Source organism: Tursiops truncatus, chromosome 3, assembly GCF_011762595.2.
Source record: "Tursiops truncatus isolate mTurTru1 chromosome 3, mTurTru1.mat.Y, whole genome shotgun sequence".
In the NCBI taxonomy this organism is placed as follows: domain Eukaryota; kingdom Metazoa; phylum Chordata; class Mammalia; order Artiodactyla; family Delphinidae; genus Tursiops; species Tursiops truncatus.
The window spans coordinates 53,758,651-53,771,880 of NC_047036.1; the positions used below are offsets into that span (position 1 = coordinate 53,758,651).

At 37.8% G+C, this 13,230-nt stretch overlaps 1 pseudogene; it reads left to right on the top strand.

The window, feature by feature from the left end:
• LOC109548991 (B-cell CLL/lymphoma 9 protein-like) overlaps positions 1-12,484 on the top strand; it is a 34,825-nt pseudogene extending 22,341 nt beyond the window's left edge.
• Positions 12,485-13,230: the final 746 nt, after the last annotated feature.

A 13,230-nucleotide genomic window follows, 5' to 3' on the forward strand; every position in this document is an offset into this window, starting at 1 on the left:
TGCTGCGATTTATGTCAAAGAATGTTCTGCCTTTGTTTTCCTCTAGTTTTATGATATCTGGTCTTACATTTAGGTCTTTAATACATTTTGAGTTTATTTTTGTGTATCGTGTTAGGGAATGTTCAAATTTCACTCTTTTACATGTAGCTGTCCAGTTTTCCCAGCACCACTTATTGAAGAGACTGTTTTTCCTCCATTGTATATTCTTGCCTGCTTTGTCATAGATTAATTGACCATAGTTGTGTGGGTTTATTTCTGGGCTTTCTATCCTGTTCCATTGATCTTTATTTCTGTTTTTGTGTCAGTACCGTACTCTTTTGATGACCATAGCTTTGTAATATAGTCTGAGGTCAGGGAGCCTGATTCCTCCAGCTCCGTTTTTCTTTCTCAAGATTGCTTTGGCTATTCAGGGTCTTTTGTGTTTCCATACAAATTGAAAAAAAAATTGTTCTAATACTGTGAAAAATGCCAGTGGTAGTTTGATAGGGATTGCATTGAATCTATAAATTGCCTTGGGTAGTATAGTCATTTTGTCAATACTGATTCTTCCAATATAAGAACATGGTATATCTCTCCATCTGTTTGTATCATCTTTGATTTCTTTCATCAGTGTCTTTCTTATAGTTTTTAGAGTACAGTTCTTTGGCCTCCTTAGGTACATTTATTCCTAGATATTTTATTCTTTTTGATGTGACGGTAAGTGGGATTGTTTCCTTAATTCTCTTCCTGATCTGTCATTGTTAGTGTGTAGAAATGTGACTGATTTCTGTGTATTAATTTTGTATCCTGAAACTTTACCAAGTTCATTAATGATCTCCAGTAGTTTCCTGGTAGCATCTTTAGGATTTTCTATGTATAGTATCATGTTATCTGCAAAAAGTGATAGTTTTACTTCTTCTTTTCCAATTTGGATCCCTTTAACTTTTATTTTTTCTTCTCTGATTGCTGTGGCTAGGACTTCCAAAACTATGTTGTATAGAAGTGGTAAAAGTGGACATCCTTGTCCTGTTCCTGACCTTAGAGGAAATGCTTTCAGCTTTTTTCACCATTGAGTATGTTAGCTGTAGGTTTGTCATATGTGGCCTTTATTATGTTGAGGTACGTCCCCTCTATGCCCACTTTCTAGAGAGTTCTTCCCATATATGGATGTTGAATTTTATCAAAAGCTTTTCCTGCATCTGTTGAGATGATCATATGGTTTTTATTCTCCAGTTTGTTAATGTGGTGTATCACACTGATTGATTTGTGGCTATTTGAAAATTCCTTGCATCCCTGGGATAAATCCCACTTGATCATGGTGTATAATCCTTTCAATGTATTGTTGGATTTGGTTTGCTAATATTTTGTTGAGGACTTTTGCATCTATGTTCATCAGCAATATTGGCCTGTAATTTTCCTTTTTTGTGGTATCTTTGTCCAGTTTTGGTATCAGGGTGATGATGGTTTCATAGAATGAATTTAGAAGTGTTCCTTCCTCTGCAATTTTTTGTAATAGTTTCAGAAAGATAGGTGTTAAATCTTCTCTAAATGTTTGGTAGAATTCACCTATGAAGCCATCTGGTCCTGGACTTTTGTTTGTTGGGTGTTTTTAAATCACACATTCAATTTCAGTACTTGTAATTAGTCTGTTCATATTTCTAAAGGCAAGAAATCATCCACACACAAATATGACCTCTAAACCAATAATCATAAGAGGAGGAGAGTAAGGATATTTGAAATGTATTTGAAATTAAGTGATCATCAACTTAAAACAATTACCTGTCTATATAAACTGCCATATCAAAATGTCATGGTAACTGCAAACCAAATATCTATATAAATATTCACAAAAAAAGAAAAGAGAATCTAAACATAACACTAAAGATAGTCATCAAATTACTTGAGACGAGAACAAAAGAAAAAAAAAGGGAAAAAAAGACCTATAAAAACAAATCCAAAACAATTAACAAAATGGCAATAAGAACATATATATATCGATAATTACCCTAAATGTAAACAGATTAAATGCTGCAACCAAAATACAGAGACTGACTGAATGGATACCAAAACAAGACCTGTATATATGCTGTTTACAAGAGACCCACTTCCGATCTAGAGACACATACAGACTGAAAGTAAAGGGCTGCAACAAGGTATTCAATGCACATGGAAATCAAAAGAAAGCTGGAATAGCAATACTCATATCAGACAAAATAGACTTTAAAATAAAGACTATTATAAGAGACAAAGAAGGACACTATATAATGATCAAGGGATCAATCCAAGAATAAGATAGAACAATTGTAAATATATATGCACCCAACATAGGAGCACCTCAATACATAAGGCAAATGTTAACAGACATAAAGGAGAAATTGACAGTAACACAGTAATAGTGGGGGACTTTAACACTCCACTTACATCAACGGACGGATCATCCAGACAGAAAGTCATAGATCATAAGGAATCATAGAATCATATGGAAATGCAGGCCTTAAATGACACATTAGATCAGATGGACTTAATTGCTATTTATAGAGCATTCCATCTGAAAGCAGCAGAATACACATTCTTTTCAAGTGCACATGAAACATCTATCTATCCAGGATAGATCTCATGCTGTGCCACAAAGCAAGACTTGGTAAATTTAAAAAAATTGAAATTGGGGCTTCCCTGGGGGTCCAGTGGTTAAGACTTTGCCTTCCAATGCAGGTGGTGTGGGTTCAGTCCCTGTAGGGGAGCTAAGATCCCACATGCCTTGCGGCCAAAAAACCAAAACGTAAAACAGAAGCAATATTGTAACAAATTCAATAAAGACTTTAAAAAAAATTAAAATTTTTAAAAAAAGAAAAGAAAATTGAAATCATATCAAGCATCTTTTCCAACCACAACACTATGAGATTAGAAATCAACCCAAGAAAACAGCTGCAAAAAATACAAACAATATGGCTAAACAGTATGCTATTAAACAACCAATGGATCACTGAAGAAATCAAAGAGGAAATCAGAAAATACCTAGAGACAAATTAACAGGAAAACACAACAATCCAAAACCTATGGGACACAGCAAAAGCAGTTCTAAGAGGGAAGTTTATAGCGATACAAGCTTACCTCAGGAAACAAGGAAAATCTCAAATAAACAACATAATATTACACCTAAATCAACTAGAGAAAAAAGAACAAAGCCCACAGTTAGTAGAAGGAAAGAAATCATAAAGATCAGAGCAGAAATAAATAAAATAAAGACTAAGGAAACAATTGAAAAGATCAATGAAACTAAAAGCTTGTTCTTTGAAAAGATAAACAAAATTGATAAGCCTTTAGCCAAACTCATCAAGAATGAAAGGGAGAGGGTTCAAATCAACATAATTAGAAATGAAAAAGTTACACCCAACACCACAGAAATACAAAGGACCATAATAAGAGACTACTACAGGAAACTATATGCCAATAAAATGGACAACCTAGAAGAAATGGACAAATTCTTAGAAAGGTACAATCTCCCAAGATTGAACCAGGAAGAACTAGAACTAGAACTAGAACTAGAACTAGACAAGCTTAAATTTTTAAATAACACTTTTCTTATTTTAAAAGTAACATATGGCCATGTTAGAAAGACTTTGAAAAAACAAAAAAAGTAGAAAATTATAATTATTATAAATTACATAAGCTATAAGTAATTATTTCACTTTTTAAATAGGAATAATCTGGTAGTTATATTTGAATTACATAGAAAGAAAAGAAATTGAGTTGAAATTTTAAAAGCTGCTAAACTTCAGCCAAAAGTTCTCTGAAGCTAGAGCAAAACTAGAGCTGTTGGTTCCTAAAAATTCATTATAAATTAAAAAGAGGTTATGAAATCTTTAAGATATTGGGGTTATTTTTTTAAGCTACATGTTTCTTACATGGGAATAAGTTTAAATTTTCCAGAAGATAAAATTTAGTCAGTTGTTTCTAAAAAATATTCACAAGTAAAAATCCGAAAATATCCTTTATGTAAGCCCTTTTATTTTTATAAAAGAAAAACAAATTTTAAGATGCAAACATATTTTTGAATGATTTTCCATAAATGATTAAAAGGGAAAGAGTGTTCTGTGAACAAATATGCTGTCAAAGTGACAACTCACTTTCAGGAAAAATACAAATTCATCACAACAAAATAATTCTAGCTGTTTTGCTATTGGCCCAAGTACATTACCTATGAATTCTGAGTGACATTGGTCATCTCCTCACTCCTGAATTACTCAGCCTGCGGGGTTGTAGCTTAGTGTTTCAGACAGTACTTTTCCTTGGACATCATTTGCTAAATCTCATGCTGTGTTTGGGTGATGATTTTTGTGTATGTATTTCTTCTAATTGCCTTTCTTTGTTCTTATTTATCAGAAGACATGTATGTCTTTACTTTATCAATACTCTATTGTACTTCTAAATTGTATAAGTGTGTAATGACACTTGTTTTCTTATTGAAGATATTCTTCCTGTAGCCTTGTTTGCTCTAATATGTATCAACTTCTGTGAGTCAGCTGCCTAGCTGTCATAGTAGGATTTCTTGCATTCACTTCTTCATTGCACTGTGTGCTATATCTTATGTTCTGAATGTCTGTCTTTCTTCTATCATGTTTTACAACAGTTTCATTGATATATAATTCACATATCATACAATTCACCCATTCAATGATGTTTATTATGGTCACATATATGGTCACATATTATGGTCATATGGTCACATGATACAACCATCACCACAATCAATTTTAGAAGATTTTCATCACCACAAAAGAAACTTCATACCCATTAGTAGTCATTCCCCATTTCTTCCCACCCACCCCCCACCCCAGCCCTAGGTAACCACTAATCTGTATTTTGTCTCTATATATTTGCTTATTTTGCATATTTGATTTGAATAGAATCATACACTTTGTGACTTTTTGCATCTGGTATCTTTCACTTGACAATGTTTTCAAGGTTCATCCATGTTGTAGCATGTATCAATACTTCACAATTTTTTATTGCCAAATAATATCCTATTATATAGATATACCACATTTTATTTATCCGTTCATCGGTTGATAGAAATTTGAGTTGTTTCCACTTTTTTGCCTATTATGGATAATGTTACTATGAATATTCATGTACAAGCTTTTGTATGAACATATATTTTCATTTTTCTTGGGTATATACCTAGGAGTAGGATTGGTGGAGCATATGGTAAGTCTGGGTATATCTATGTTTAATCTTTAAGGAACTGTCACTGTTTTGCAAAGTGGCTATATTATGTAAAAATCCCACCAGCAGTGTATAAGATTTCCAGTTTCTCCACATCCTCATCAAAACCTATGATCTATCTTTTTTATTATAGCCATCCCAGTAGGTATACAGTGGTATTACATTGTTATTTTGATTTGCATTTTCCTGATGGCTAATCTTTTATTACTGTTTAATTTTGCTAAAGTGTATCCAGAAGTAATTTTTTTTAGAAAAATACTTTTATGGGCCGAAATGCCCTTTTATGGGGTGGGGTCATATTTTGCAGTTTATTCTAATCTAATTCATGTATTTAAGCCACTTGAGACGTCTTCTTAATTACTTAACACCCTCCCTATGGAATGAATATTTTCAAATTCACTTTTATTTGCTCTTTTTGTTTTTCTGTAGACTTGTAGTCACATAGGAAATGTTTCATGTGTTCACAGGAAAAGCATAGAGTGCATAAAAGTGGCATTAGAACATTATAAATTTCTTTTTTAAATTCCTATTTGTGTTTTTGGGGCAAGATGAAGACACACTTACTAAAAGGTGACTGGCAATTGAAAAACAAATGTGTGGGTCCTGGAGTATTCTAGAAGCTCAAGAAAAGAGACTCCCCCCCCCCAAAAAAAAGCCTAGTGTTTGCCTCTTACATAACAATTTCTATTTCTAGAAGCTATATAAAAAAGGTAGAACTTCATAATTGAACAGTAATTTAAATACATTATTGACCAAGATTTCTCCTATTTGTAGTGGTTGAGGCATGGGCATTTCTAAAGTGGTCAGTTTATCGGGGCTGCTGCCTATGGTCAAAGTCTGAGTGTACGTGTCTAGGTATCACGTATGATCCTGGGTTGCACAAAGACACGTACATGCTAGAGCAGGAAAAATTAAAAAAGCTTCTGATCTAGGCTGCCCCCCCCCCCTTATTTATAGATGCAGAAATCAAGGTCTAGAAAGATTCAAGTCTTAAAGCTTGTTTGTAGAAAGAGGAGGCTTGAGTGCAGGTCCTTTGACTCTTCAACCACTGCTCTTTGAACTAGCCAGTGTTTAAGGTAGTGAAACACTTCCCATTTAATATACCTACACACAAACATCCACTCAGCTTCACAAAAATCTCCCTTGAAATGCTGAGGCCCATTCATTGACTCCAAGTTAAAACATCCTCTTCATCAGAACAATGTAAGATTTAAGTGTCACTTGATGTTGCTTTGTTATTCATTTTTTGCTTCTAGTTATTCATATTTAAAAACCTATCTCAACCGAGAATTTGTTGGGTTTTTGTTCCTCTGTATGATGCAAACATTTAGTTTTATCCATTGCATTCTCCTGGGGACAACTACCATTACCTGTTATTTCCCAGTTAATACATCTTTGTTGAGAACTTATTCTCTGCCTAGAACCCTGGCAAGCACTCTCCTGGGTGGATGCTCTCTGGGGAGTGTTGACAGGCAAAATAAAGGTCTTCACCCTCTGTGCCCATCACCACGTTTTGCCCTCTGTCTTCTTTATCTTTCAATATTATTCCTCGCGACCCCTGAACCACCAGTGAAACCATTCACTACTGCCCAAGTATCCATGTCTATTTTTCCCTCAGCCATTTCCCTTTCCACACAAAGTGGATGACCAGATGCATTGCCCCAAACTCTGCCCACTAGCAGGATTTTTCCTCACTGTCCTTTCCCTGGATCATCCCTGAGTAACACTGTACTACAATAACAGTCCATTTTCATGTGTGCCCACATTTGAACTGACTCATCTCTGAATAATCTCAGTCTTTTTCTTCCTCCTTCAGCTGGTCTGAAGGACTCCCATGTGGTCATAGATGTGAGCTGAGAGAGAGAAGCCAGTTAAATAGTGGTTGATGACATGGCAATCTTGACCAGTTGATTGTACAGCTTACTTGTGTCTGTGGCCTTGCTCATCTCTGATCCTAGATGTACCATTTCCATCTTACGATTGCTTTTGAGACTGCATGATCTATGGCTTGGTAAACAAAACCTATCTATAATGGACAGCTGTGGCTTCATAGTCACTTCATGGTCTGGTTAGAAGCTCAGTCTTTACCAGGGCCCGGTAGCATAGCAGGAGCTGTATTTTGAATGGTGTATGTGGTTCTAGACTTTAGATGGCAGGGCCTTGCTCCAGAACCGTAATGGTCTACATTGTGATTTCCCTGTAAGGGCTGGCGATGAGCTCCACAGAATATTTCTTTTTGATACCAGTGCCTCTAGTACCATAGCATCTGCTGGATTTTGTGGTCCAGGGTACAGGGATGATTATCCCATGGACTGCATTTGCTACTTTATTTTCCACTTAATGCTCTCAGCCTTAGTGTTACTTAGTAAATGGATTGGAGCAGTATTTCCAGGTGTGAAATATGCTGCCTCTAGAACCTGTGTTTCCTTCATAGTGACAGAAGAAGCAAGATGCAACAATCTGTCCCTTGGAGGAATGTCTAAGCATGCCCTGGACCTCCGGACACTTAAAAACCTCACTGATGTAGAGGAAATTCAAATCTTTATAGAGTTTACCTCGCACCCTCAGGAACAAAGGTATTTTGCAATAGCCTTCAAGTCCAATTAACATGCCATGTATTCTGTGAACCAACGTGATATTCTGTGGAATATCCAGATGGTTCTGGTCCCTTCATACCACACTATGACAGAGGGTTAGAGAATTGATGGAGCCCTGAGGCAAGATCTTAAATATTGTCGTTCCTGCATGAATGGGAATTGCTTCTGATCCTCCTTCTTTGATAAGGTTGGAAAAGAAGTCATCTGCCCAATTATGTTCCTGAGGATATGTCGATCTGTTTGAGTAGAAATACCACAACTGACATAGCATCTACAGTTAGGGCTAATGCTTGGCTGAGTTAGTGGAAGTCCAGTATCATCAGTGGGGATCCATCTGCTTTTTGTAGGGGCCAGACTGGTAAATTCAATGGAGAAGCGAAGGTGACCATCCTCTAGGTCTTTAAGGGTAACACTAACCTCTGACAATCTACTCAGGATGCAAAACTCTTTTTGATTCACTCTCTTGGATAGAGGAAGGGGCAGTTTCATAAACTTCTACTTTGCCTTACCCACTATAATAGCTATTTCACCACAGGGGCCAATGTAGGGTTTCTGCCAACTTCTAAGCATGACCATCCATGCTGAAGGGTCCACCAACTGGACCCTCTGAGCCAAACATGGGACATGATCCCGTTTATTACCTGGCAGTCAGATGCCAGCTCTCTAACAGGGACTATGATGATGCTTTAAGTCCTAGGCTAGCAACAGTAACACAGAACATTTCCCAAGGAGTTCTTAGAATGTCTGGTTATCCCCTTTCCTCAGTGTGTTGTTATCCAAGGTAGATGTTGTTCCATACCAATTGGGAGACTCATTCCTGTACACTCTTGCTATTGATACTGCAGGGTCCTTTCTGATCAGAACATGGCTTCCCTTTCTGTCAGTGAGTTCAAATCTGAGATATAGGCCCAAGTTTAGAAATTGATGTTGGTGAAGCAGACTGATTGGGATTGAGTATTCAACCTTCTCTCAGCTCTACTATCCTGATAATTAAGTTCTGAGCCTGGTTCTCGGATTTTTCTGTCCTCAGTTATTAGAAATGAGTCTCTTTCTATGCTGCCAGTAAGACCCTCTGACTTTCACATTTTGTCTTATGTTGGGGATTAATCTTCCTCAGCAATTTGCTGTCTTTATCCTAATACATAGCACAAGAGCAGCCATCCAATTTCATAATCTCCATGATTTCTACTTCCCCCATACTCCTCAAACTCTCCTCAGATCTTGCACCAACCAGTGCACTCTTTTTAGCTGGTATCTCATTCCAATTTGCCACTGGTAATAGCATTAATAACTGCACCAGTACTACCCACACACACTGGGGGCTCTGAGTCCTCAGCCTGTCACTAGTGATGGGGTTCTCATTGGCAGCTGGCTGGCAAATAATCTAGCTCAAAAATTCCAGTTTAGAGGCTGCTTCCTAGGACCACTTTTGGTATCAACTCTCTTTTGTCAATTCCCCAGAAAATAGACTCTGAGATAAAGATTTGTATGCAAGAAGTTTGCAGGGGAAATGAGAGAAGTAAGACTGTGAGAAGGAGAAATTGAACTCCAATGTAGTTGCAATAGAGGCCTTAGCAGGTCTCTCTGGGATCTATGGCACTGTGATGATATGTCAGGGATTTCCCAAATTCAGGCTAGGAGGTCGCCAGAACCAGTCACTGGATTCTGGCCGCCTCCAGGGAAGGTATGTTAACTTGGGTGAGTCAGGTCCCTTTGTCCACAAGCAAATACTGTATGGAGCTGAGACAGCTGCGAGCCATCAGCAGCCAACATTTCTGGCAACTGAGGGGATGAGTGCCTTGGTCCTGAAGAGGGCATCTGAATGGTACAGGACAGTATACACTACATTGTGATCCAACTATAAAGATCCCAATGAATGCTACTGCAATTTTAGTCTTCTGTTGCATTTTAAGATTGCAAAATTTATTTTAAAAATCAGCGAAAGACAGGGCTTCCCTGGTGGCGCAGTGGTTGAGAGTCCGCCTGCCGATGCAGGGGACACAGGTTTGTGCCCCGGTCCAGGAGGATCCCGCGTGCCGCAGAGTGGCTGGGCCCGTGAGCCATGGCCGCTGAGCCTGCGTGTCCAGAGCCTGTGCTCCACAACGGGAGAGGCCACAGCAGTGAGAGGCCTGCATACCGCAAAAAAAAAAAAAAAAAAAAAAAAAAATCAGTGAAAGACAAAGAACCAGAAATCTAATGGAACAAGAAAATATCCTGCTGGGGCAATATAAGCAAAATCTTTGTTTAGGGATAAGTCACATTTCTTCTGTTTTATCTAAGAATTATCCCAGGCTTTTGAAAAGGGAAGCATGTGTTTGAAATATTAAATAAACTATCTGCAGGCTGTGAGGGTAAAGGCTACTAGAAAGTGCTAGAGATTTTTGGGGGGTTAATTGTGCACTCCTCTAGTTATTCTTCAACAGAAGTTCCAGTTGTACTTGTCAAAGGTATAAAGTTTCTTTGAATGATGAAATCTTCTTTTCCCTTCGCTTCTGCCTTCCCCTTCAGTTCTCCCTGCTCCATCAGCATTTATCTCTGTGTGAGTCTATTAAGATGCTTTCTAGGGTGGACACAGAAAAATTAAGAGCCTATCAAGAAACTATAAGGAATAAATAATAAACTTTAAATTTATTTATTTAAATAAATAAATAAACTTTATTTATTTATTTACTTATTTAAATTTACTTTATTTATTTTTTAAAATTTTTGGCTGCATTGGGTCTTGGTTGCTGTGCGTGGGCTTTCTCTAGTTGCAGCGAGCCGGGGCTACTCTTTGTTGTGGTGCGCAGCCTTCTCATTGCGGTGGCTTCTCTTGTTGTGGAGCACAGGCTCTAGGCATGCAGGCTTCAGTAGTTGTGGCGTGGGCTTTAAGTAGTTCCTTAAACAGATGATTAAGGAAGTTGAGAAATTAGATTTTACTAACATTTTCACACTCTGCGAAAGTCCAGGGAACATGATATGCCAACCATAGGAGAAAGCCCTATCGAACACTCAGCAACTCACCTCTGGGTCTATCAACCAAAATGTTGGTTAGATGCTTCTTTTGCCAAATTCTTGAAGATTTGAGAGAAAAATCTGAATTGTATCTCCATGACTTTACGGTGGGAGAAAACCCTCTGAGACATTATATGAATGTAGAAACAAAGTCCTACAGATACATGTACATTATGCTAATAAGAAAATACCTAGATGTAGAACTGAGGAGGGTCATTTCTTTTACACACACACACACACACACACACACACAAACATACATACACATATTCTCCAGAATCAATTGAAAAGTTGACAGATCAACCACTGACAGCCAAAAACCTCTAAAATATGTTTTAAATCCTAAGAATAATTACTATTCTTAGCATAATGTAATGTCCTCAGCCTCTGACAGCATAGATCTCATTGTTAAGTACCTTGGCCTTTATTATGTGAAGAATACTCAAGGAAGCAAGAACCCAAGGATAGTAAATCAGGGGTTGTAAACTGCCATTCCATCAATGAAGTCTGATCCACTGATTTTTCTTTTGGTTTCTAGTATCTATTAATATTCTGAAAAATCAGAAACCTCAGCAACACTGAGCTTGCCTATATGAACCATGGCTTCCCCATTTCTTTCCAGCTCTCTCCCATGTGCCCTTTTCACTCTATTGAGAGACTTGAATGCAACCCTAAGAAAAAATATCAAAACAGCTAACAAGGCAATTAGTAAACACAGGTTGCAAGAAGTTAAGGATGAATTATGTTGTTGCTTACCGAAGCCTAAGGATGTGACCAAGAGAAATAACTAAATAAAAACCTTGTTGTACAAGGCCTCTTATGTAAAGTCACTAATTTGATCATTATCCATTACATGTGTTTGATAAATTAGACAATATGTTCACCTAAAGAAAGACAATGCCCTCTAGACACCCATGTTGTAGATGTTGTCATATAATGACATAAACAAGCTTTAAAACAAGAAAAAAACAAAATTAGTATTTTGTTCTAAGTAAATAAAATAAAATAGAACATTCATGAACAATTACAAACAAGTTCTTTCAAGTTACGAGATTATTAGCTGGGGCGTATGAACCATCAATTCTAAGGGAGCAGTCACTTGGTAATTGTATTTAGAACACTCTTAGTAACTTAGACCAATTCCAGGAATGAGTAGTAGGAACAAGCACAATTAGCATAAAACTAGAGAGCTGTACTTAGGAGGAGGAACTCAGAAAACGCAGCTCTGTAGGATGGTGGAGACTTCAGGGAATCCATGGGGTTAGAACATGCAAAGTAGTTGCTTTTGAAGGCCTTAGAACAGTTAAGCCACTGGTATCATGTGTTACAGGGGTAGCATCAGGTTCCTGGCAAGCTGGCCTGGAATGAAGGAAGCAATTACATCATGACATTTGCCACACCATATGGCAGGTGGAGATATCTCAGGATGCCATCCAACGGCTCCTCCGCACAGGAACTCTTCTAGTGAGCGTCACTTGATACACGAAGCTTGTGAAGGAGTTCAAATTCTCGTAGATGATTATATTATCCAGATAAAAAGGCAAGACTACAACCTGAGAACTTTGCAAGAGCCAAGCCAAGAAAGAAATGCTATGTATAGTGGGAATGAACTAGAAGTTAGAGGCCCAACCAAAGCCATAGAAACTATGGGCAATGGATCAATATTTACTGATCTCAGATTGAAGTAGCTAAGGATGTGGGACGAGGTCAGATTGGTGCTTAATATTACTTCTGTCTCTATCATTATTTTCATCACACTAAGCATAATTATTCTTTATCATGAACTTATTATATGCCAGGCGCTGTGCTTTCTGCTTTTCCTATTTTAGGATGTTTAATGAACATTTGCTGAATGAAAGGGCGAGTTAATTCTTCCAGCCATCCTGCAGGGATTACAGATGGGAAGTTAAGCATCTTGCTCAAGGTGCCACTGCAAATAGGCCAAAAAAAAAAAAAAAAGCTAAAAATCAAATCCAGATATGCCTCATTACAAAACCCATGAATTCTATACTCATGGTTTGTGCTAGAAGCTGAAGAAAGATTGAAGTTATAAGTCAGCAGCAGCCACTCAAAGAGTAGTATTAATGTGCAATAAGAGAGAGAAAGAGAGTAGCTGAGCAGGCTCAACAAGGAGAGTCTAAACAAGGGCTAGAGACCTAGAAGTGCAGGAGGGGGGGGGGGTGCAGCCAGGCAGAGGCTTAGTAAGATGGCTGTGCTGGACCTGGCATAGGTGCTCGCCCTCTGACTTTGGACATGAAGAATCTGCCTGTCAGTAGTCATGGTCTCTCATGGGTTCTGGCTTCACATCTCTAGCTACTGCTCTCTATAGGATGTTCTATTCTGTGGCTGAGAAGGTTGGGGGAATGAATGGGAGGTTTGTGAAGTACAGCTGTGGTCCTAGGTGCAGGTCATCCTTGACTCTGAATGTCCAGGT